Genomic DNA, 23,210 nt, shown 5'->3' with positions numbered 1-23,210 from the left:
ATTACTTTTCCTGTTTTGTTTACAGAGTTGTCAGTGGTTGGCTAGGATCAGATCTGGGATCAGTTTTCGAGAGGCAGGGTGGCTTCCTGAGTTGTGCTGTGGATCCTGCTGTAGCCTCCTGCTCTGTGCCCCTCTGGAGCCTCACACAGAGAGAGGACCTGAAAGGGTCTCCCACACGCACACGAGGACAGGAAACACGAGGACAGGGGAGGTATGCTTTAAACAAAACCCATCACTCCCAGGGCTAGTCCCTCTCTCATTCCCTTCCTCTCTCGCTCTCTCTCCTCAAACTACGACACACGTGTGATTCGGGACAGATTATTTCCAACACCGCAATAATTTGCTCTCTATGTTTAGATACACTTACGCCATTTGCAGGAGGAAGAAAATTGGCACTTGGATTCCGGCAATTCGTACAACTGTAATTAGACAAAATGAGAGCAATAACGAAAACCCTAAAGCCTACAACAGCGTTAAGTTTAATCACATACTTCCTAAAAGCAGCACTGGGACTGAGAGCACGCTATTAGTACGAGTATGATTTGGGGGATATTTAAGAATAATGATTTATGCATAGATCATAATTTGATATCAGATTCAACTGGATTTGAGTTTGCCTGTGAGTGCAGAGATTTGTTTTTTGCATTCCAGAGTATAACCCTCAATAAAATGGAGACATGTCAGTGTTGCACTGATTGCTTGAGAGGACCACCCATATTCTGTCAAAGCTAACATACATGGAGCAGAAGAATGGAGAGAGAGAGAGAGAGAGAGAGATTCCTGGAATGACATATTTCTGACTTTCTCTGAGGGTTTCATATTAGAACTGCCTCTCCCTGTTCACTGTAAACTATCGTCCCTCTCTCCACTCACTACCTCTCTCTCCTCTCCGCCCACTGTAAATTAAAGTCTCTCTCAGCACTCTCTCGCCACTGTAAACTCTCTCTCCCTCTCGCTCTACTGTAAACCAATGACTTTTTCCTCTCCCCACTCTCTGTCTGCCAGCTCCTGAGAGCTACAATGGCAATAATGAAACATTTACAAGTCAAATTAATGCTCTGCCGCAACTCTCTGTCAGGAACTACCCAGCGCTTAAGGAACATTATATTAAAAGCCATGTTGATGTTATCCAGACAACGCTAGCTTCATTTTTATGTATTTAATTGAACCTTTATTTAACTAGGCAAGTCAGTTAAGAACAAATTCTTATTTTCAATGACGGCCTAGGAACAGTGGGTTAACTGCCTGTTCAGAGGCAGAACGACAGATTTGTACCTTGTCAGCTCGGGAGTTTGAACTTGCAACCTTCCGGTTACTAGTCCCAACTCTCTAACCACCATCCCACCCTGCTTCATGTCCCCCTATCATTTCAGGAGAGGTCTGTGTTAACAACATCCGAAGCGATGTGTTCTCTACTCACAAGGAGAGAGCTGGAAGAGAATGTGGCACCATTTCATTCTTAGAGGCATTGCAATGTTGATATGCAGTGAAATGTCGACGTACTGTTTTGCTCTGCGAGTAGAACGGCATAGGAGGCCTCTTTTTCCCACGAGTCATCACTGTGACACACAACCGAATAACTTTTCTCTTCACCACGTTAGCGCAAACACATTCATCTCAAGACTATGCCTCGGAAACTATTTGTGGAATGCAGCATTTTAACCTCCGAATGGTAGCACAGGATCTTGAAAGAAGCGCCATTTTAAAAACAACTCCAGAAGATTCTTCCAGAGGACGAAGCACTAAGTTGTTGAACAAAATAACAACAAAAAAAGCTGTCAAATGTAACGTTAACATTGGCAGGCCTGTCAGCAGATAACTTACACCCTGACACTACTTCATCGGATAAACAGAAAGAAAATAGAGCGGGAGGGAGTTCTCCTGAGATACAACAGCTTTTGTCCAAATCTTTAGTCCAAAGATTGCCCGAGTCCAAAACTGATTAAATGACACAATATTTGGACTGCCACCCACCAACTTTTTGATTGCGGCCGCTCTGGACGACTCGAGCGTGGGACTAAAATTAACTCCCGAGAAAAAGAGGCAGAACGGAAGAAAGACAGACCGAAAGAAAAGAGATAAAAACATTGATGCCAACACAAACTTGGCCTACTTAGAATATATTCTAATATATCCTTAGATAGCACCAACATGCACAGTTCACTGTTAGTGGGGACATGAAAGCAAACATGGTTATGCTATGGGGACTCTGCCTAAGGTTTCTACTTTTGGCATCACAAGGAATGCTCTGTTCTTTTCCCTTTAAGAGAAGAAGAGGAGGGGATTGTGGGCCGGCTCCCACCCTCCCAGCTCCCTGGCTCTGCCTGTACCTGCAGGTAAGCGCAAGCTGTGTGCACATTGCCATGGTGACCCAGGTGTGAGGGTTGGCCAGGTGTGGTTGGAGGGAGGGAGCTGAGAGAAATAGAGGTATCCCAGGTATCTGCCATGTCAGTGGTGGGCTGGCACAAGACCCAGGGATTATGTGGCAGGAGCAGAGAGGGAAAGGGAGAGCGAGGCCAAGGCATCCTTCACCTCCTCTCTCTCGCTGGGGCCTACTCATTAGGAGGTGCTGGTGGAATGTGAGCTATGTGCTCTTTGCTCTGGCCCCTGTCTGGGCCTCTCAGGTGGGGTGGAGAGGTAGGCTGCTGTCACTCTTACTCATTGTCAGTCTATCCATAGGCTACTGTGAGAGCCTGGTATGGCCATGTACAATACACTTCTTCATCAGGATCGTTACCACTATAATCATCCTCATCATCTTTTTTATTTAAAAAAACAATCATTTCACCTTTATTTAACCAGGTGGGCTAGTTGAGAACAAGTTTTCAATTACAACCGCGACCTGGCGAAGATAAAGCAAAGCAGTGCTACACAAACAACACAGAGTTGTTTGTGCGAAATAAACACATGGAATAAACAAATGTACAGTCAATAACACAATAGAAAAGTATATAAACAGTGTATGCAAATGTAGTAAGACAAGGCAATAAATAGGCCATAGTGTCGAAATCATTTCAATTTAGCAATTAAACACTGGAGTAATAGACGTGCAGCAGATGAATGTGCAAGTAGCGATACCGGGATGCAAAGAAGCAAAAATAACAATATGGGGAGGATGTAGTTGGATGGGCCATTTACAGATGGGCTATGCACAGGTGCAATGATCTGTGAGCTGCTCTGACAGCTGATGCTTAAAGTTAGTGAGGGACATATAAGACAGTCATTGGCAGCAGAGAACTGGAAGGAAAGGCAGCCAAAGAAGGAGTTGGCTTTGGGGGTGACCAGTGAAATATACCTATTGGAGCATGTGCTACGGGTGGGTGCTGCTATGGTGATCAGTCAGCTGAGATAAGGCGGGGCTTTACCTAGCAAAGACTTATAGATGACCTGGAACCAGTGGGTTGGGCAACGAATATGAAGCGAGGGTCAGCCAACGAGAGCATACAGGTTGCAGTGATGGGTAGTAAATAGGGCTTTGGTGACAAAACAGATGGCACTGTGATAGACTGCATCCAATTGGCTGAGTAGTGTTGGAGGCTATTTTGTAAATAACACCGCCGAAGTCAAGGATCGGTAGGATAGTCAGTTGAACGAGGGTATGTTTGGCAGCATGAGTGAAGGAGGCTTTGTTGCAAAATAGGAAGCTGATTATAGATTTAATTTTGGATTGGAGATGCTTAATGTGAGTCTGGAAGGAGAGTTTACAGCCTAACCAGACACCTAGGTATTTGTAGTTTTTCACATATTCTAAGTCAGAGCCGTCCAGAGTAGTGATGTTGGACAGGCGGGCAAGAAATCGGTTGAAGAGCATGCATTTAGTTTTACTTGCATTTAAGAGCCGTTGGAGGCCACGGAAGGAGTGTTGTATCTTGATCATCACAATCTTGAGTTCACCATCCTCCTCCTGATCATCATATTGTAATATAATCTAACCATACCATTCAATTCCTGACAATGGCGTGATTATCTGCGCAACAGATTCCGGCCGCAACAACAGTATCCCCAATTCCCTGTCCTCCGGTTGGAGACATGAATCATGTCTGGCTCTGACACTGACAGACAGGGATGGGGAGGGAGGGGGAAAGGGTGAGTGAGAAGCTGCCCAAGGGAGGAAACGGGAGGCGTAATCTCACCTGGAGAGAGAGAGAGAATCTGAGCACCAGTCAGTCAGTGTGTCAGTCACTCCAGCCTCGGCCTGTTCCACGTTGAGGAGGAGGAGGGTCTCAAATCTGTGTGGAAAAGGAGAAAACTACTAAAACTCCATTCTTCATTCCATTCCCCCCCGGCTGCTATTCACTTAGTGTTCCAATGAAACCTAGTGATCAAAAGGATCTTTCTGTTTCGAGACCCAGTTCTGTCAATGAGTGTGGTGCGAGAGCCAAGACAGTGAAATCTGTCTAGACTATGACATTCACCTGGGTCAGGTCACCCCAACTGAGCTCCTCAACTCTGTCCGACTGGCTGACTCGGAGTCAGGGCTCTCTGTCTGTCTGTCTGGCAACGCTGCAGGTGTGTCACCTCCTGATCCCGGTGCAGTGTCATTTAGGCGGTGAGCCAAAATCCTATTACACTGATCTCAGACCTGCTGGTGTGATGTTTTATGGTGGACTCAGGTCTTAGTTCAGGTCTGTGTGCACTGTGTGTGTGTTGACGGTGTCTGTATTACAGTGCAGCAGACCAGCTAATGGCCTGTACAGTAATGAGACTGAGCAGCGTCCCCACTGGAGCTGAAACTAAGCCCTGCACAGTGTAGCAGTCACTCCTTGTCAGTCAGATGACAGGCCAGGATTCCCCATTCCCACCCAGCAGTGTTTACACAGGAGCCATCAGGACTGTCTCACAGTCACACAGCCTGCGCTCTGTCTACTCATACACAGAGGAGAGGAACAGAACAGAGGTTTAGCTGTAGTAGATACCATGGTCTTCTGTAGGCAGACTGACTGACTGACTAACGCTATGCAGGTGCTCAGGGGGGCAGTTTGAGATGGGCAAACGCCAAGATGATAACCTGTAGGGGTATGGGTATGGATCCAAATGTGGATAGCAATACAGAGGGCAGAGAAATGTTCCATCTCTGAGAACATCTGGGAGTGTGTGTCTGTCTTGGTCTGTGTGTGTCTCTGTGCGCCCAGCCAACGTGCATATGTCCTGTCCATCGCCACCTGTAATGATGTGTTTGGAAGAGGTTGTCCTCCCTTGGTCCCGTTCAGCGTGATCTGCCTCTCCTCTCACACGCCGGCCCCGTGCCTCGCCTCCATTAACACATTTACTGCCTCTGGCCCAGCCCAGGCAGTGAAACACGCCAGGATGTGGCCACATCAATTCACTGGAGTTTTAGGCATGGGGGGGGAGGCCATAATTTCTGACTCTCTTTCTCTTTGCCTCGCTCTCCCCTTCACCCGTCTCTTAGTCTGTCACGGTACAGACACTGCTGTTGGACCGCAAAGGCATGATCCGACCAGCTGCTGACTACGTGCTCATTGTCAACACTGGGAGAATGTGAGGAGGAGGAGTGTGTGTGTGTGTGTGTGTGTGTGAGAGAGACTGCACATACTTCCTCCCCTACATACTGATGCCAAGGGGTTGTCAGACAACTCAGTTGACCCGAGGACAGATCCTGTGGTGTCAGAGTGGAAGACTTTAGCGGGGACACATCTTTCTTTGGGCAGGATATGAGGTGGCCAAAAGCATCTGAGCTCAGCTCGATCTCAAAACCATCTGCTTCATATGTTCGGGCTCTATCCGCTCCAAAACAAATTCATTCCGCGAGAGGTTTCGGGTTAGCGCTAATACGGAAGAATTCGGCAAATTAAAGCACTATTCATAGAATATTGGAGAGCTGAGAGCCCATTGGAAATGACAGTATAAGGACCGACTAAACTTGAATTCTTAAGACGCACCATCATTAGTGACTTAGTCTGATGATCACACACAATCCCTCCCAAATCACCACAGATTGCTATTGTGTTGACTTTGGCTGTAAGATTGAGGAGTGAGGGGAAAATATTGGGGCTGAAAAAAAAAAAAAAGGTCCAAGACTCTGAGTTTCCACTTGGGGATGAAAAAGGAGACTCCAGCATGCATTCCCAGACAATGGTTCACGATCCCTGACACATCTCCTTTCCCAGACGAATATTCAGTCTGACTGCTAGCTATAGCCTAAGGTCACCTGTAACAGCTCACAGCTGAGAATCCGTCACCGACACACTGTAATCATCACAGGCAAAAACGGATCACTGGATGTTACCGTCCAATCAGGGTTGTGCTAGACAAGGTTCTTTCACTGATATGCTTGACATCTCAGCTACTAAACCTAGTGTGTGATGTAACATGTTGATCAAATTACTCACATAACCCTTTTTGGGAAGGAAAAAAAAGGCACCCGAATGCCTTACATAATTCTGATAAGAGATTACAAATTTAGCCCCATCCTGGAACATTTCGATACATTTCCCAGTGCCAGTGTGATTAAACTTGGGGTTTTTGGCGTGGCATGTTCAATTGGTGTTTAAAATAGAACATTAGTCATTGGAATAATCTATTTTTACTCTTCTGGTTTGGTCCCAAAAACGGTTCTGTTCCTCCTCTCCTCTCCTCTCCTCTCCTCTCCTCTCCTCTCCTCTCCTCTCCTCTCCTCTCCTCTCCTCTCCTCTCCTCTCCTCTCCTCTCCTCTCCTCTCCTCTCCTCTCCTCTCCTCTCCTCTCCTCTCCTCTCCTCTCCTCTCCTCTCCTCTCCTCTCCTCTCCTCTCCTCTCCTCCAGTAATGCTTATTAAATCTGTTAAACGTGTTATGACCTCCTCTCTCTCCCCCCAGAGGGTCCTTCCTTTTCGGCCTGACACACACACACACACACACACACACACACACACACACACACACACACACACACACACACACACACACACACACACACACACACACACACACACACACACACACACACACACACACACACACACACACCAGCTTTCCTCAGTTGATCAGCTTCAACCTTCGCTACATGTCTGTCTCTAAAGCACCATGTCGGAGACTCGTCGTGCTCGTTGCCAAAGACAAATACCCCCACCATGCCATAGTTAACTCACGTCACCATGGGTTAAACCATCAACCCAAGTCCAATACTCAGTCCAAATGAGATCGCTGCCAACGGCTGAGACGAGAGGACTAAAGAGGATGTCAGTAAAAACATCATCTTGCTAATCAACGTTGCCTTTTTTTAAGAGAGTCATTTGCATTAGGATTAGTTTATACAGTGAACCCTTTTAATGACATTGTAACGATTCAGCGAGTTTCAGAATGACGAGCAACGGCAGTAGATGAGACGAGGCCTTTTCTCCTGTCCTCGTTGTGTTTTAAAAGGCTCGTGCCGTGCCTTAAATGGTGCGCGTTCAACGTCAGATCCACAGTCAGCCCGTATCAGAGCAGCGCGGCCCAAGGAGAACAAATCCCACACAAAATAGGGATGTTTTTTTTTGTACTCCATCAGAAGGCTACTGCCTACTGGCTGTACTCCATATGACCAAATATGGAAGAAAAAAAAAGCTCCCTTTCCCGTAACCTAACTGGGAGAGAAAAAAAAAACATTCTAGCTAACATGCTGTGCAGTGAGATACAGGCAGCTCTCCCACTCATAACACACTGACCACAAAAGAGGCCAGGGTTCAAATAGTATTGGGAATTGTTGAAGTTCTTTGAGTGTTTGCTCGGAGTCTGCCTGGCGTGCCAGATGGGGTGGGGATTGCACTTTGGGGGCTAGTCCAGTGGTTCCACGAACCCTGGCAAGCTCAATCAAGCACAGTTAAACTCTTTGAAATATTTCAAATACTATTTGAAACCAGGTTTGGTTCGGGCTGGCTGTATCCCTAAGCAACATGCCTGATGATGGTGGCATCCCTGGGACAGTGCAAAGTAAAACCAGAATATTATTAGACTGGCTTGCCCTAGACAAGGAGGACCACATTGCAACTCTATATCTTTGTCTGGCTGGATCGCTATGGTACAAGGGTGTGTGAACCTGTGGTAAAGGCCGACTCCATTTGAAGCCAGTAGGGAGTTGAAAATAACTAACCTTTCTTTGCTCATTTTTAGAAAAATATACATATTTCTCTTCCACGAAAGGGTCGACATTCTGCACTCTAAAGCCTGAAGGTCTGTACCGTAGGTTACATTTCTCTTGGCTGAACACAGTCACAATCAGAGGGGTCTCACCCCTGCGCTGCAGTTAGAAACCGTTTGTTTATCTGCCCCCAGACTATTTGGTCCCTGACAAACGCCTGCCACTGTTGTCAATCAAAGAAGGAAACCAAACGACTGGCCAAGAGGGGGAAAAAAAAAACTCAACCCAGCAGTAGAACAAAGCAATAAATAAACTCGCTTGGCTTTTTCCCTTGTATTTAGTCAAGACGGAGTGGTTTTAGCTGTCAGCATGTAACCTATGAAATAATACATCAAGACTCTAGTCCAAATATCCAGAACACCAACTAATCTCAATAAATATCTGCCTCCGCTCTTGACGCAGGTTTTGTCATGAATCTTTTTGGAGGCAGCTCTGTAAACTGGTCACTAGCTAGCACAGCCTCAAAGTCATAACATCCGATTTGAAACCTAACCACACTGCTAACCTTGAACAAAGACCAAAAATATAAAATAATATAGCCAATTTTGACTTTGCAGCTGGCTTATCTAGCGGAAATCGCACGGTTCTGTCTCCAGGGCAAGATTAATGACAATAAACGTCAACCTTGATATCAACAGCCTTTGTCTTGTGTAATTCCACTAGGACATACAGTACACTAAATGTTGCCATCTTCTTTCTATACTGACGTGGCTATGAAGCCGCTCTACAGCAGTTTGACAGAAGGGGGTGGGTAACTGAATGAATCCTGACCAAATCCAGTTTAGCAGACAGGAAGCTCACTCAGTTGAAACACTCACTCACTCACGACTGGGGACTTTGACGAATGACTCACTCACCCCACCTGTTCAGGAGAAAGGCTTCCTCTTCCTCCACCCTGTCTGCGTCCCAAATGGCACCCTATTCCGGATACAGCGCACTTCTTCAAGAGTAGCGAACCACGTAGGGGAACAGGGTGCCATTTGGAACATGTGCTGTCAGCGACAACCCACCATCTTGACACCTGCCATATTTTAGTATAAATGACCCCCCCCCCCCCCCCCCAATGGGCCCTGAAGCACTCCTCGACAGATCATTAATCTGACATTCACTGACCAGAGAGTGGCAGGGTGTAGCAAGGCTGGGGTGTTGACACCTACATGATGTGTTTTACTCAAAGCAAAGCACTACTGATGCCAGTACAACCAAAAGGTCTGGATCTGCTACATCTCTCTGTCTCCAGGTTGGGGGCACTCAGATGGGAGCACATCCTGTACCAAAATAGACCTGTGTGTCACTAGAGGCCCCAATTCATGTATGGAACATGATAACATAGTAAAGTGTAAGTAACAGTAACATTGTCCTCACCAAACCGTCGATTGCGATCGATCTCAAAGGCATTCCTAGTCGATCGCCAAACATTTCTATAAAAAAACTGCGATAAAGCCATTCATTCCTAAATGTTTCTGTCTCGCGCTGTTGACAGTAGGTGAACTTGTTTCATCTGCCCTGCGTTCCGGGTAGGCGAAGTGTTCCCATTTTGAACCATTTCATGTGTCTGAAGATACAAACTCCACCTACTCAGCGTTCCCGGGGAGCAAATCAAGTGCACCTATAGGCCTACCGCTAGCAAATCGTTTTGCTCAGACCATGTGCCTGTCCGCAGCTTCCTCGAGCTTACAACAAAGTGAGTTTATACTGTGATTTCAAAGCATCTAAAACCATGACTAAACAGAGACTGTCAACGGATACAGAAAAGAGCTTTTGTTTTTATGAGTGAGTTCATGTTTAAAGTTCATACTCCGCACTGTCAACACTTTTATATGTCATAAAATGCACTTCTCCACTTGCGCTGCAACCAGCACCGCAGCTTCAATGAATGAGTAGCAAAATGTCCCGATAAGGTTGCGTTGTTGTTATTATTAGCGTCGTGTCTTAATTGTTTTTTTTTAATAATGTTAAAAATTAAAAAACAATTATTAATTTAAAAAAAGAAAATGGAGGAATATTTCACTTTCTCTGATCATAGCAGTAACAACATGGATTTGTGCGTGATGCAAAAATAATGCAGCGCGAGTTTCACGGATCCGCTCGGGAACACGGTCCCCCCTTTTTGGTCAGTCTTAGCCGAGGGACGGTCCCACTGTGAGAAACGGACCCTCTGATGCTCTCCCTCCGCTGAGACTGATCATCCAATCCAGACACAATCAGACCAGTAAAATAAAGAATGCACGTTGTTTATGCTCACTGAGCTGTGTTACTCAGGTAACACAACAAGAACATATACCTCGAGTTTAGAGTTTGAGTTGATTTTATTTTTACGAGGACAGTGCACATTAATCAACGTTTCAGTAAAAGTGCCGGTTTTAGCCAGCCGGCTAATTGTCAACGGCAGTCCCTGGGCAGGTTATTAAAAACAATTACAATATAGACAATAGCAACATAGGACAAGCAAGATGTAGCATTCAGACAGAGCAACATAGGACAAGCAAGACGTAGCATACAGACAGAGCAACATAGGACAAGCAAGACGTAGCATACAGACAGAGCAACATAGAACAAAAAGCAGCAAGACAAAATTCATAAAAGCAACAAAGTGTTTCCACACCTCACAAGCTACAGACGACATGGAAAGCGGCAACACACAGCTAGGGACCATGTTCACAAATCTGATTGACCTTTAGCCCATGTCTTCAAGCATTTTGTGAAAGTGTGATATGTGGTGCAGTGTATTCCAGACATGGGAAGCTCTCACAGAGAAAGCGGATTTATTAAAGGTGCTTTTCCTTAAGGGAACTATACAGTCACCTCTCATGGCAGACATTGTGGATCTTCTTCGGCTATTGGGCTTCCTATCAAGCACTTTGAGAGCCTGTTTGTAGACAGAGTGAATAGGTTTTAATGTTGTACAGCAAGCTTGGGCCCAACTAGTCAAGCAGTATGGTAAGTGGGGGAGTATCATAGATTTGAAGTACAGTTTTGCTACCTCTGTAGTCAAACAATTTTGTATAAATCGGAAATCAGCGAGGTTGAATTTGGTTATTTGAATGACCTTTTTCACATGCTTTTTAAAAGAGAGGTTGGAATCAAGTATGATGCCAAGGTACTTAAAATCAGATACCACCTGGAGCTTATCCCCTGACACATAGACATCTGGCTCAGTAGCATCTGTTGCCCTCTTTGTGAAGAACATGCAAACAGTTTTTTTCACATTGAGATGCAAACACGAGTCACTGAAATATAATTTGAAAATGTTCCGAGTTGATCCACATAATTATTATGACACAAAGCAGTAGCAACTGGAACACATGTCACGGCAACTGGAACACATGTCACGGCAACTGGAACACATGTCACGGCAACTGGAACACATGTCACGGCAACTGGAACACATGTCACGGCAACTGGAACACATGTCACGGCAACTGGAACACATGTCACGGCAACTGGAACACATGTCACGGCAACTGGAACACATGTCACGGCAACTGGAACACATGTTTTCTGGAACGTACAAATGTATCTCATAAAGAAAAAAAAACAAGTATCATAAACATTTGACAAGTTTCCCCTAAAATTTGAGAGACCCTTCGATTGCCAGATTTTTAAAAAATGAGGCTATACTTTTGAGATAAAAAAATTAATGAAAACATCGGAGTGATTTATGTGCCTGGTCCGTATCACTGTGGGAGAAATTACTTCCTGTCATGCCTTTACATGGAAACGTACAAGCAGCACGAGCAGCAACGAAGCCATGACGTAACCGCTTACACACCAGGAGAAGCTTATGAGGCCTGCTCAGATCATGACGGGCTGAATCAGACACTTGTAGATGTTTGTGTATCTCCTTGTGTTCTGTCTGTGTCTACCCAGGGGGCCATGTTGCCCGGCAGAAAATTGGTACCATGACCACTGCTTCAAAATTACACGTTTTACCTCAGAGCATACATTTTCATCAATCCGATCGTTTAGCCATGCGCAAATCTGTAAATCCGGCTGCGGAATGCGCTTTCTGAAGCGTCGCGCAAGGATATTCAAGGGTATTGTGTGACAAGAGATCTTTCAAAATAAGGGGCCTGTTGCATTCCTGGGGAGAGATAGGAGAAAGATAGAGGAGAGAGTACCAGCGAGAGAGAGAGGATTAAGATTCTAGCTCTAGCACAATGACCTCACCGAGGGCTATTACTCTGAGTGAACGGGAAAGGTGGAGAGGTCCAGCATTTAGGCTGCTCCGAGACTCCCTTGTAAAAACATTTTGGTTTGTTTAGTGAACAAATACTTTTTTTTTTTTTTTTAAATCACTGTCAGGATAACATATTATAATGGAGCTCATTGTGACGGCTGCCGGTGCTGTTTTTGTTTCGGACGAAATACGAGGAAGAGATAAAGGACGAGGTCTGTTGCTCTTTGCATCCAAGCATCACTCAGCAGGCCTGAGCACATCTGTACGAGGGGGTGGGGTGGGTCACTGCATTGGGGCTAAAGGCCAGGTGTGACACTAAGAGGTGTTCAGTAGCAGTACAGATTGATGAATGGGAGTGGAAACCGTGACCAGAGGCGAGGGCTAATTTATCAGTCAAGCTCCGCTCTTCCATAAACTCCTGTCTGTTGAGGTTCTCATTGCACTGCCAAAACCACGGTCTTAACTGTGATGCGATGGCTGTAACTAAGCTGTCCTCTAGTCGAGTCTACTTCCCACCACCACAACCAAATCCCTCTGTGAGATATCCGTGAGGGAACAGGTTCTAAACCTTCCCCTTGATTTTGAAGAGCCATATCAACAACACCACCTTCTTAGACAGAAACCAGGAGTCTCCTATTCCAACCCTCTCGGTGTTCTAGAGATGCCTTGCTTACGACGCAATGTCTAGGTCTGTCTGGGAGTAATAAATATGAATGTCTATATGCGTGTTTGCCTCTAGTGTAAACATAGCTCACCTTAAGACTCTGAGCCTGCAGCTAGCTCAGTGTAAAGACTGTGTGACATAATAGTAATCGATAGTTGTGAGGTTCAGCTCCTCCAAGACCAAACATTCCTGTCTGAGTGGAGAGAGGAGACAACCCTTCTCGTGCCTCAGTGTTCTCCTATCCTGGAGGCTAGGCTACGCTAGAGGAGATCTCGTTTCTGTGCATATTTCTGCTGGCTGTTATTATTAGTGTCGCATGGGGTCAGAGGTCCGTCCAGGACGGGTTGCAACTCTGTGTGCCCCCCCCAGGGTGATAGTGGGGGCCAGAAGCCATTGATCTCAATAAAGCATAGGTATATCTCTCTTCTCCTAGTCCTGTCTGTCAATGGGCCCCATCCAGATGCAGTAGCATAGCCATTTTTGTCAGTGAAACATCTTGACCATTGACAGTTTGCTAAATTATGTCAACTCAGCAGTGCTTGTCTGTCAGGACAGAAGGCCATTCCTTCTCTTCTTCACTCCTCCTCCCTGTGGCTCTGACTTCTGACTCTGCTGCCAGGCATTCCAGGAAACACTAGAGCTCTAGGAGACATAACAAAGCACTCACTCTGTCTCTTTCTATCCCAGTCGCTCTCCCTTCCATCTTTCTCTTCCCATCTGCCCATTCTCTCGCTCAGTCTCCTCTCGCTCTCCCACCACTCCTTTTTTCTCTCCCTCTGTCTCACTCTCTCGGTCTTGTCCAGTCTTGGAAGCCTCGTGGTTAGTTCTCTCGTGAGTGTCTTAAGTACTTTTGTACAATGGCGCATTGCCTCAGTTATACTATGAAGTATTTTTTTTACATGCCTCCTAACGCTACGTCACTGACACAACTCTAGATAAGAGCATCACTCCTCTTCAACGTGAGGCAACTTTTACTGCCAAACGAAAGGATAAAAATTCAGCTTTTGTAGGTTAATGTACGTTATTTAAAGCGTCTACTTCCCAAACCTAGTAGAATAACACGTCTCAGACAACCATGAAATTGGAAATAATTAAGTCGTCGGCTTTAGGAGAGTGCTTAGGTTCCCATTTATAGGGGTTTGTTCCGTTTTAGCTAATGGCAAAACTGGAATTGAGATGACTCTGTAAACTTAAGTACAATGGGAACAAATCCAACCCCCCCCCCAGGTTTCTTTTCTGCTAGTAATCTGCTCAGAAGGAAAACCATCTCCTTCTCACATGATACCCATCCACCTGTGCCACCTCTGAACAAGCACACACACACACACCTTATTCACTTCCAGCCTGTTCCCTCTGTTTATTATGTATTGAGCCTGAGTGACTGGTATTTCATTTCAGACGGGCTCAAACTCCGGGCCAAGCAGGGCTGGTGTACCATTACTGGTCATTAACTTTAACCTGAGCTAATGGCTGCTCATTATCCAAGGTGGTCCCCCAGATGTCTGTCATAGTAAACGGGTGGCACAGAGCTGTAGCGACAAGAGCATTCAGACATCCTTTTCTCTGTCCCAGGGAACACGCCAACCTGGGGTAGACATTGACACAGGCCTCCCCCTAACAAGCCTTCATTGTTCTACTTTTCCCCTCAGCTGCTGGGTTCATTAAAGCAGGGCTTAATGAGGCCAGCCAGCTTGTCCCCCCCCCCCGCCTTCTCTTCTACCCTCACCCCTAGTACCCAACCCAATCCATCCCTAAATCTCGAACCCCTTCTACTACCCTCCTCACCCCTATTCATCCAAACCCTCTACCCTACTCAACTACCTCACACCCACCCACCAAACCAACCCTTTAAATCTACTCCCATCTCACCCAACGTCATACGCCCACACCCCTTCCCTCTCCCATCCCCTCCACTCCTCTCCCCAAACCCAATCGCATGTGTACATTCTATTCAACCCAACTCACTCAGTTAGCCTAGTCTTTTCTTAGCTAGCTAGCAGAACGCTCCTCCTCATGAAGATGTCTGCATTCATCTGATGAGAGGAGAGCCATTAGCGCTAACGGGCCTGTAATTAAGAAGCGCTCACTCTCCTTTAATGAGCGTGCTCACTTCGTTTAGTCTAACCGTGCATTGCGTAAATAAGCAGCGGGGCCTAGCAGATTTGCTCCATTGTCTTTGGGTAGCCTAGCATCACACTTGTTATTGAGTTGCTTGTTTAGAGTTGTTGTTTTGTTGACATAGTGTCCTCATCTTGGCATGTGTGGAATTGACTGATTGCCACTTCCTTTTGCATTTCAATTTGTTAGTCGGTTTTCTCGGTCTGTCAGACTGTTGATGCTACAGATCGGGTCTTGTTCCATTAAATAATTAGGCCTACTCATCATTTTATCTTTAATTCAAGATGGCCGCCTGTTAGGTAGAAGGGTTTATTTTCAAATAGTAATACTTGTCAAACTACTTCACTAAGAAAATATTTGGACCAAGCAATACATCAGCTAGCTTCCTACAAGTGTATGCAGGAGAGTTGAAACCCAGCATGAATCCGAATCTGTCCCTTCTTAGCAGAGTTTTGGCTAGCACCTCAACAGCCATTAGCACCAGACCCATTGCCCTAGACCTGGGCTGTTTAACAATAACATGACTGATGGTTTCTCCCAATCACCTTGAGCAGGTCTCTTATGAGGTAAGACACTCAGCCTCTCTCCCATGCAGAGGAGCTCTGATTAAAACCCCTGTCAAAAGGCAGTGGTAACGTCCCAACGGGCACCCTATTTCCTATATAGTGCACAACTTTTGATCAGGTGCCAGGAGAAAGAGAGAAACACAACATACAGTAATGCGCACGCACGCGCACACACACACACACACACACACACACACACACACACACACACACACACACACACACACACACACACACACACACACACACACACACACACACACACACACACACACACACACACACACACAAAATAACTGCTACATTGGGGATGGATCCTCCATGTCAGCCATTTTAGATGCTTTGATCTTCAGCTTTAAATCAGATTCCATTGCCTTCCTCTGTATGGAGCAATGACATGTGAATAGGAAAATAATTGGAAGGGGAGATCTGCTCGGCTCCTCTCGTTGCTTGTAATACATTCCTGAGCAACCCTGAGAGGCTTGTATGTCAACGCCTGAATATGCTTCTGATTACGAGGGACAGAGTACACTCAATAAACTCTTAGACCATTACTACTGCTCCTAATACCAGCCAGAACGCAGACCCCCAGACTGGGCTGGCTAATTCAGGTGGGTAACATTACTGGAGACAATAAAAAATATATAAAAAAAAAAGGTCTGCACCTTTAAAAACATGACACTTGACTCCAACAGGAGAAATGGCAGCGGTCATGGCTTCGGCTAGCTGCTGTGCAAAGAGAGCGTTGTCAGAAACTGTAGTCCTGATCCAGACAGGTCAGAATGATCCAACCAGTCTAAAGAGTACTGACACTGTAGTTCCAAGAGTCACATCTTTTGAACTGAAGCAGCACAATGAACCGACAAAGTTTGTTACATAATTTATTTATTTATTTTTTAAAGGGGGGGTAACTACATACTGACTCCAGCTAAAGTGTTAATCAAAGTACTGTAGTGTTACAACTAGCGCAGCACATCAGCATCCTGTGTCATACCAGTCAGAGCCTAGACTTGTGTGACACACAGATGAGCAATATCCTCATCTCTCGTGTGCTCTCACAGTACGGAGAGTCAGCAATAAAGTGCAGAATCCTGTCTCCAGAACCCTAAGCCTGCATAACTCGAGATCTCACAGACACACAAATCATCCATTGATGTCAATCGGAGAACTCAATGACGCAAATCCTCCAGTTTCTCGAATTAAAAGACACCACTCTGCGTGTCTGAGCATGAGGTAAATCCAAACGGCTGTATACGAAAGGTAAATCCCCTTGTTACCTAAGAGCCCCGATTCCTCCAGCTGCTCTGTCCCATGAGAGCCAGCATTCATCATGAAATCCCCGCACTCCCCATCGCACTCACCACCTCCACCATCCATACAGTACCACACACACAAATTACAAAGTAACTGGTTTTAACACGAGAAAACATAGGCAAAAGTTCAGTAAACTTAAAATTGATGCGTTTGCTACATTTTCCGCATATGTTCATTCAACTAGTAATTGTTATTTTGGGCTGTGGAACTAGTTACACACAGTGATTTTGACATACAACATTTTCATACATAATTACATTTATTCAGTAATTAGCATTCAACATGTCCTCGCCTGGGATTTGAACTCACAACTACTCCAGTCACAGCGGTCTAATCTTCCAGCTACGTCACCTTGTCTGTGTCAATAACCGATTTCACCTGTATTCCTACACATTGGACTTAAAAGTAAACCTCAGATCTGTTAAAAAGTACACTTTATCATAGTGATTAAGGAATAACATTAAAAACAAAATTGTCATATGCCCCACCAAGAACTATACAGAAAAAGCTCAAATTGCTTAAATAAGTTAATCAATTCAATAATGAGAGAATAGTCTGATTAATTGATACAAACATGGTGGAATAGCAGGAAGCTTGTAATGCCGTGAACCAAGAGATTGTGAGTTCCAATCCCAGGTGAGGACATGTTGAATAACAATTACTCCGTAAATGAACATGCACAATGTAATCATGTGTGTCAAATATGTAAGTTGAAAACATTGGAAGTTAAGATGCCAAAAATAATCATTTCCAGTTGAATGAGCATAAGAGACAAATTGATCAAAGACAGCATTTGTTAAAAATATTACGTTCAGGTAACACTTTGACCAAAAAGTTGACTAAACCCCCCAAAAATATGTGGAACCAGTTTTTTAATAATAATTAGTTGAAGCAACTAAATTTGCGGGTGTTTTATTTTTTTAAGTGCACACACACACAGACGCACACGCACACACACACACACACACGTCTGTTCCCTCAAACCCGTGTCCCTACTCATAGACTCTCTCTCCATCTCCAAAAAAACATGACCTCACTCTTCCTCCACGCAATAGCATCTTTCACACACACTGTTGGGATTTACCTCACTATATTACCTATAGGACCTTTAATTCCCCCAGTAACCTAAAATATGAGACTTTTAAAAAGATGATTTTAAGGCCTTGATCAGCTATGTTTGTTTAGTTTTGGGGGCCGAGGAGAGGCGGAGAGAGAGAGGAGGGAGAGAAGGAGGAATGTTAGCTGTCTGTAAAAAGGGGGGGGGGGTGAAGAGACTTAGTGCCAGGGGACTGGTTGAAGCACTAGGCATGTCTGTGGTCCCTGTGGGTAGACGCCAAAGGAAAACACAGAGCAAATCAGCTCGCAGAGACATTTCCTGTGCTTGTTTTATCAGATGAGGAAAGAAGCCCAGGGGCAAAAGGCTTGCTCAACAATGTTACACACTTTCAGCCCCGTCGTTGTTTTGGGAACTGAACAGAAGACATCTTTGGAGGATGACATAAGTAGTAGTGTATGAGTCTCGGGGTAGTGAACTGAACTCACACTCCCACGATCACCCCCAACCTTGAAATCTATACTTTGGGGCAAAAACATTTACCTTATAAAAGACTTGGGTTGAGTAAGCCAAGGGTTCCTGTACCATCTCCCATCCACTAAAAAGAGAGTTGGTTGTGTTGTGAGTGAGTTGGATGTGAAAATATCCTTATACAGCTGGTGGACTTCTGGAGGCCTCGCTGCCTGCCAACTGGCATTCGATGGATAAATGTGCCAATTATCAACAGTCTGCCATGCTACCAATTAGGGAATCTGGCCTTGAACGATAGCACTTCAAAGTCTGAGAAATGTGGGAGAGGTTTGATCTAACAGGCCTTCTAATCTGAGCCACAGCGAAAAGAACGAGTGTCAGCGTTCTTCTTCATCATCCAAACTCTTCGTTCCCCAGAAGAGTCCGACTACTTCCAGAGTCTATCCATACCAAGGACTGAGGAGACATACAAGCCTGGTATGGCACGGGTTCTAATGCAATGCAGAACCTTTCCATTGCAACCTGGCTAGGTAATGAAGAACAACAAACAGAATATAAAGTTGAATTACAAAGAGGATTTCATGCCATAAGAGGAAAGATTATATATTACTAACAAAACATCTGTAAGCCAGTTATTGCATATTTGCTGGGTCCAAAATAAACAAAATCTAGTTTCAGTTTCAGCTGGCCGCTCTTACTTCACAAATTAGGAATGCCCCATTTGCGCCCATTTTTTGATCGTCACCAGTTAAGAGTTAAGCAGATTCCTGTTTTTTTTTCCTCTCTCAAATTTTCCAAATGTGCTCCAACTTACTGTGTGGTTCTGGGTACAGTGCATTCAAATTACATGCTATCATATTCAAAGCAGAAAATAAATAACAGTGAGTATGCTGTGGCCAGAGTCCAGGGCAGAATCACTTGAGGTTTAGTTCCATGTCAATCATCCTCCACTTCAAATTAACTGAACGCGCCACGGGAACAGTTGTCGAGAGGACACAAATTTGAGCTTTGGGCTCCAATTAGACTTCTCCCTTGGAGACATTGATGATGTTGACTCTTTTGATCAGAGATGAAGAAGAGACATCTTTGTTGTGTAACCAATTGCATATAAAGATGGCTCCTCGATCCCACAAATATATCTTGAGGTGGCAAATCTGCATAAAATCAACCCAAGTGGCAATAATCTGAACGAGGCAAAAACATGCTTGACAGACAAGTTGTCCATTATAAGACAAACCAGAAAATATGCTCTGGCGAACTCTGAGAACACTGGGTGCGTTTGGATTTACATGTCAACATGTAATAATTTAGAGCTCCTTGCAGAACATTTGACAAACATAAATTGAATATATTATCGGTAAACAATGGCAATAACAAAAACTAACAGTTTATGTTACACAATTTCCGATGCGAGTTCTCTTTTTTCGTACTTAACTTTAGTTGGCAGCCTCTCTCAGTGGCGGTAATAGTAACTGTAGGCTGCAGCAGAGATATAAAGGAGTTCTGGAACTGAATAGTGCAGTGGATTAAAGCTCTGCCTCGCACCACAGAGGCACTGCAAAACTCTAGGTCTGCATTTACACAGGCAGCCCAATTCTCATCTTTTTCCACTAACTGGTCTTTTGACCAATCAGATCAGCTCTGAAAAATATCGGACATGAAAAGATCTGATGTGATTGGTCAAAATTGGGCTGCCTTTGTAAAACGCAGCCAGACTCAGAGTGAAAAATAAAACGAGACATTTCTCATGAATCCTAAGAGGACGCCACCTTTAAAAGACATTATGCTTCAACTAGCCTTCTCTCAAATACTGTGTCTAACAAATAGCCTTCCCTCATAACCACAGTGTCTCCAGGCACTCCTTGAAAGAGAGAGTGCCTGGATTAACATTGTCCTTAATAACTGTATCAGCTTCTCAACCCTGAAGACAGTGGTATTAATTCCAGAGTAGAATATGTGTTTTCACACCTGCAGGGAGCTTGAACACAAGTAGCTCAGGTCAGTCGGAGAGCAATGAAAAGTTATCTAGTAGAGTTAAGGGGGGGGGGGGGATCTACTATATTGTTTGTGAATCCAAAGGCTGCATCAAAGCCCTGCCCTTGGCCACAATCTATCGCATGCTCCAGGGTCAAGCCTCAAGTCTATGTCCAAGTCCCATCCCAATGTTCTAACCTCCGGCCAACTAGACCTAAACACCCTTCTCTAGTCCTCGAGGGCGTATTCTCCTCCCTTCACTGGTCTGAAGCCCATCTTTACGTCGTTTTGAGTCATGCTTAAGGTTATGGAAGAACTGATCCTGAAACATTCTGTAAATGAAGGGCAGAGAGAGAGAGCAGAGTAACGACAGCCTGTAATGCACAGGGCAAACCAGACTCCGGAAACCCAGGGCAGTGTTCCCTACATCCTGCCCGGGCCCTAGCCAAACCCTTGTTATCACTGTGTAGAATTACCTCCAGATCCCCCCCCCCCCTCCCTCTCCCTCTCTCTCTCTCTCTCTCTCTCCATACAGCACAGCACATTACCCAGGCTCTTTATACGCTAAACAAAAGTAGCCGAAAGAGGCAGAAAAAGAGGCAGAAAGAGACTAAAAAATAAGCCCGGCTGTTATGCATTCCAAAGGCTATATCAATCGTCTGTCAGCAGGTTCAATCTGTTCCTTATAAGACAAGGGCATTCCCCTCATATTCTCCAAACACTGCAGTGTTATCAGATACAGCTTCATGGACAATTACTGTGCTGTCTAGCTCGGAGCATTCTGCAGCTCCATAGCCCCCGAACCCCCCCTTTTCTACCATTCACTCACTTCATACTAACTGCTTTGTAATCAACCTGAGATCAAATGGAAGGCCGAGATAGACTACGTTGAAAGAGGTGGTGGTTGGCCCAAACTATTTGGGTGGATTCATTTGGAGTTATTGCACATCTCACTGCAATGCTTTACTGTACCACAATGCGGGGAGATGAGAGAGAAAGAGAGAGACAAGGTTCTTGGAATACCACACACTGTTTGGACAGTGTTGAATCAATGAGTAAAGTAGCCTTCTACAGCCCATTATAACATCAGCGTTTCCTGGTGCTTTGATAAACTTAGATATCAAGTTGATTACTCCGATTAATCATGGTTTAACTGGGCTCAGCTGGTCCTGTGTAGCATCAGCTAGACCTACGTAGGGATAAAGATTCTAGCCAACCCAGTACAGATGGTTAAGCCTATCCCTGATGAGGGCCACGGCTGTCAGTTGGACCCCCAGTGGAGAGGATCTGACCTGATGGCTCCTTTGCTTTCATGACATCCCTTGGCTCAGGCAACTGAAGACAGCTAGTATTCGTCTACAAGAGACAGTAAAATCCCACGCCACAGCACAAGGCCACAGTTTACAGTTGGAGAAAGTCCAATTATATTCATCCCAAATATTTAGGGATGAGAGCAAATCAAAGGAAAGTGCTTTTAAGTGAAAAATTATTCATTTTGTGTAAAGGAGGATGTTGGTTTGTTTGTTCTTCATAACTTGGGGTATTATCCAGTTAAAACTAATGCATTTGTAACTTAGGTTGGAGTCATTAATTATTTATAGACAGTTAAGGAATAAGATCGGATAAAGTTTACTTAAAATATTTAGATGCACTATTGTAAAGTGGCTGTTTGGATGTCATAAGGTGAATTAAAACTCTGGATAAGATTAAAACTTAAATGTAAATGTAAATGTATTAACCTCCACAAATTTCTTGTTAACAAACTATAGTTTTGGCTAGTCAGTTAGGACATCTACTTTATGCATGACACAAGTCATTTTTCCAACAAATGTTTACCAACTATTATTTCACTTATAATTCACTGTATCACAATTGCAGTGGGTCAGAAGTTTACATACACTAAGTTGACTCTGCCTTTAAACAGGTTGGAAAATTCCAGAAAATTATGTCATGGCTTTAGAAGCTTCTGATAGGCTAAATTACATAATTTGAGTCAATTGGAGGTGTACATGTGAATGTATTTCAAGGCCTACCTTCAAACTCAGTGCCTCTTTGCTTGACATCATGGGAAAATCAAAAGAAATCAGCCAAGACCTCAGAAAAAAAATTGTAGACCTCCACAAGTCTGGTTCATCCTTGGGAGCAATTTCCAAATGACTGAAGGTACCACGTTCATCTGTACAAACAATAGTATGCAAGTATAAACACCATGGGACCATGCAGCCGTCATACCACTCAGGAAGAAGACACGTTCTATCTCAGAGGAGAACGTAATTTGTGCGAAACGTGCAAATCAATCCCAGAACAACAGCAAAGTACCTTGTAAAGATGCTGGAGGAAACAGGTACAAAAGTATGAATATCCACAGTAAAACAAGTCCTATATCAACATAACCTGAAAGGCCTCTCAGCAAGGAAGAAGCCACGGCTTCAAAACCACCATAAAAAAGCCAGACTACGGTTTACAACTGCACATGGGGACAAAGATTGCACTTTTTGGAGAAATGTCCTCTGGTCTGATAGAACTGTTTGGCCATAATCACCATCGTTATGTTTGGAGGGAAAAGGGGGAGGCTTGCAAACTGAAGAACACCATCCCAACAGTGAAGAACGGGGGCAGCATCATGTTGTTGGAGTGCTTAGCTGCAGGAGGGACTGGTGCAATTCACAAAATAGATGGCATCATGAGAGAGGAAAATGATGTGGATATATTGAAGCAACATCTCAAAACATCAGTTCAAGCCTGGACGTAAA

The 23,210-nt window shown here is 44.6% G+C and overlaps 1 protein-coding gene across 4 annotated transcripts in view; it reads right to left on the bottom strand.

The window, feature by feature from the left end:
- The window catches only part of LOC123994656 (caldesmon, smooth muscle-like), a 53,440-nt gene that overhangs the window by 28,352 nt on the left and 1,878 nt on the right, over positions 1–23,210 (bottom strand). For 2 of the 4 annotated variants that reach the window (XM_046297522.1, XM_046297518.1), the window contains exon 2: positions 4,134–4,229. The exons of the other annotated variants lie outside the window; for them this stretch is intronic. The gene's annotated coding sequence lies outside the window, so the exon portion shown is untranslated. The remainder of the gene's footprint in view (positions 1–4,133; positions 4,230–23,210) is intronic. 4 annotated transcript variants of the gene reach the window in all.

The sequence above is a fragment of the Oncorhynchus gorbuscha genome, linkage group LG14 (genome assembly GCF_021184085.1).
Source record: "Oncorhynchus gorbuscha isolate QuinsamMale2020 ecotype Even-year linkage group LG14, OgorEven_v1.0, whole genome shotgun sequence".
Lineage (NCBI taxonomy): Eukaryota > Metazoa > Chordata > Actinopteri > Salmoniformes > Salmonidae > Oncorhynchus > Oncorhynchus gorbuscha.
This window is presented reverse-complemented; position numbering and strand designations above follow the sequence as displayed.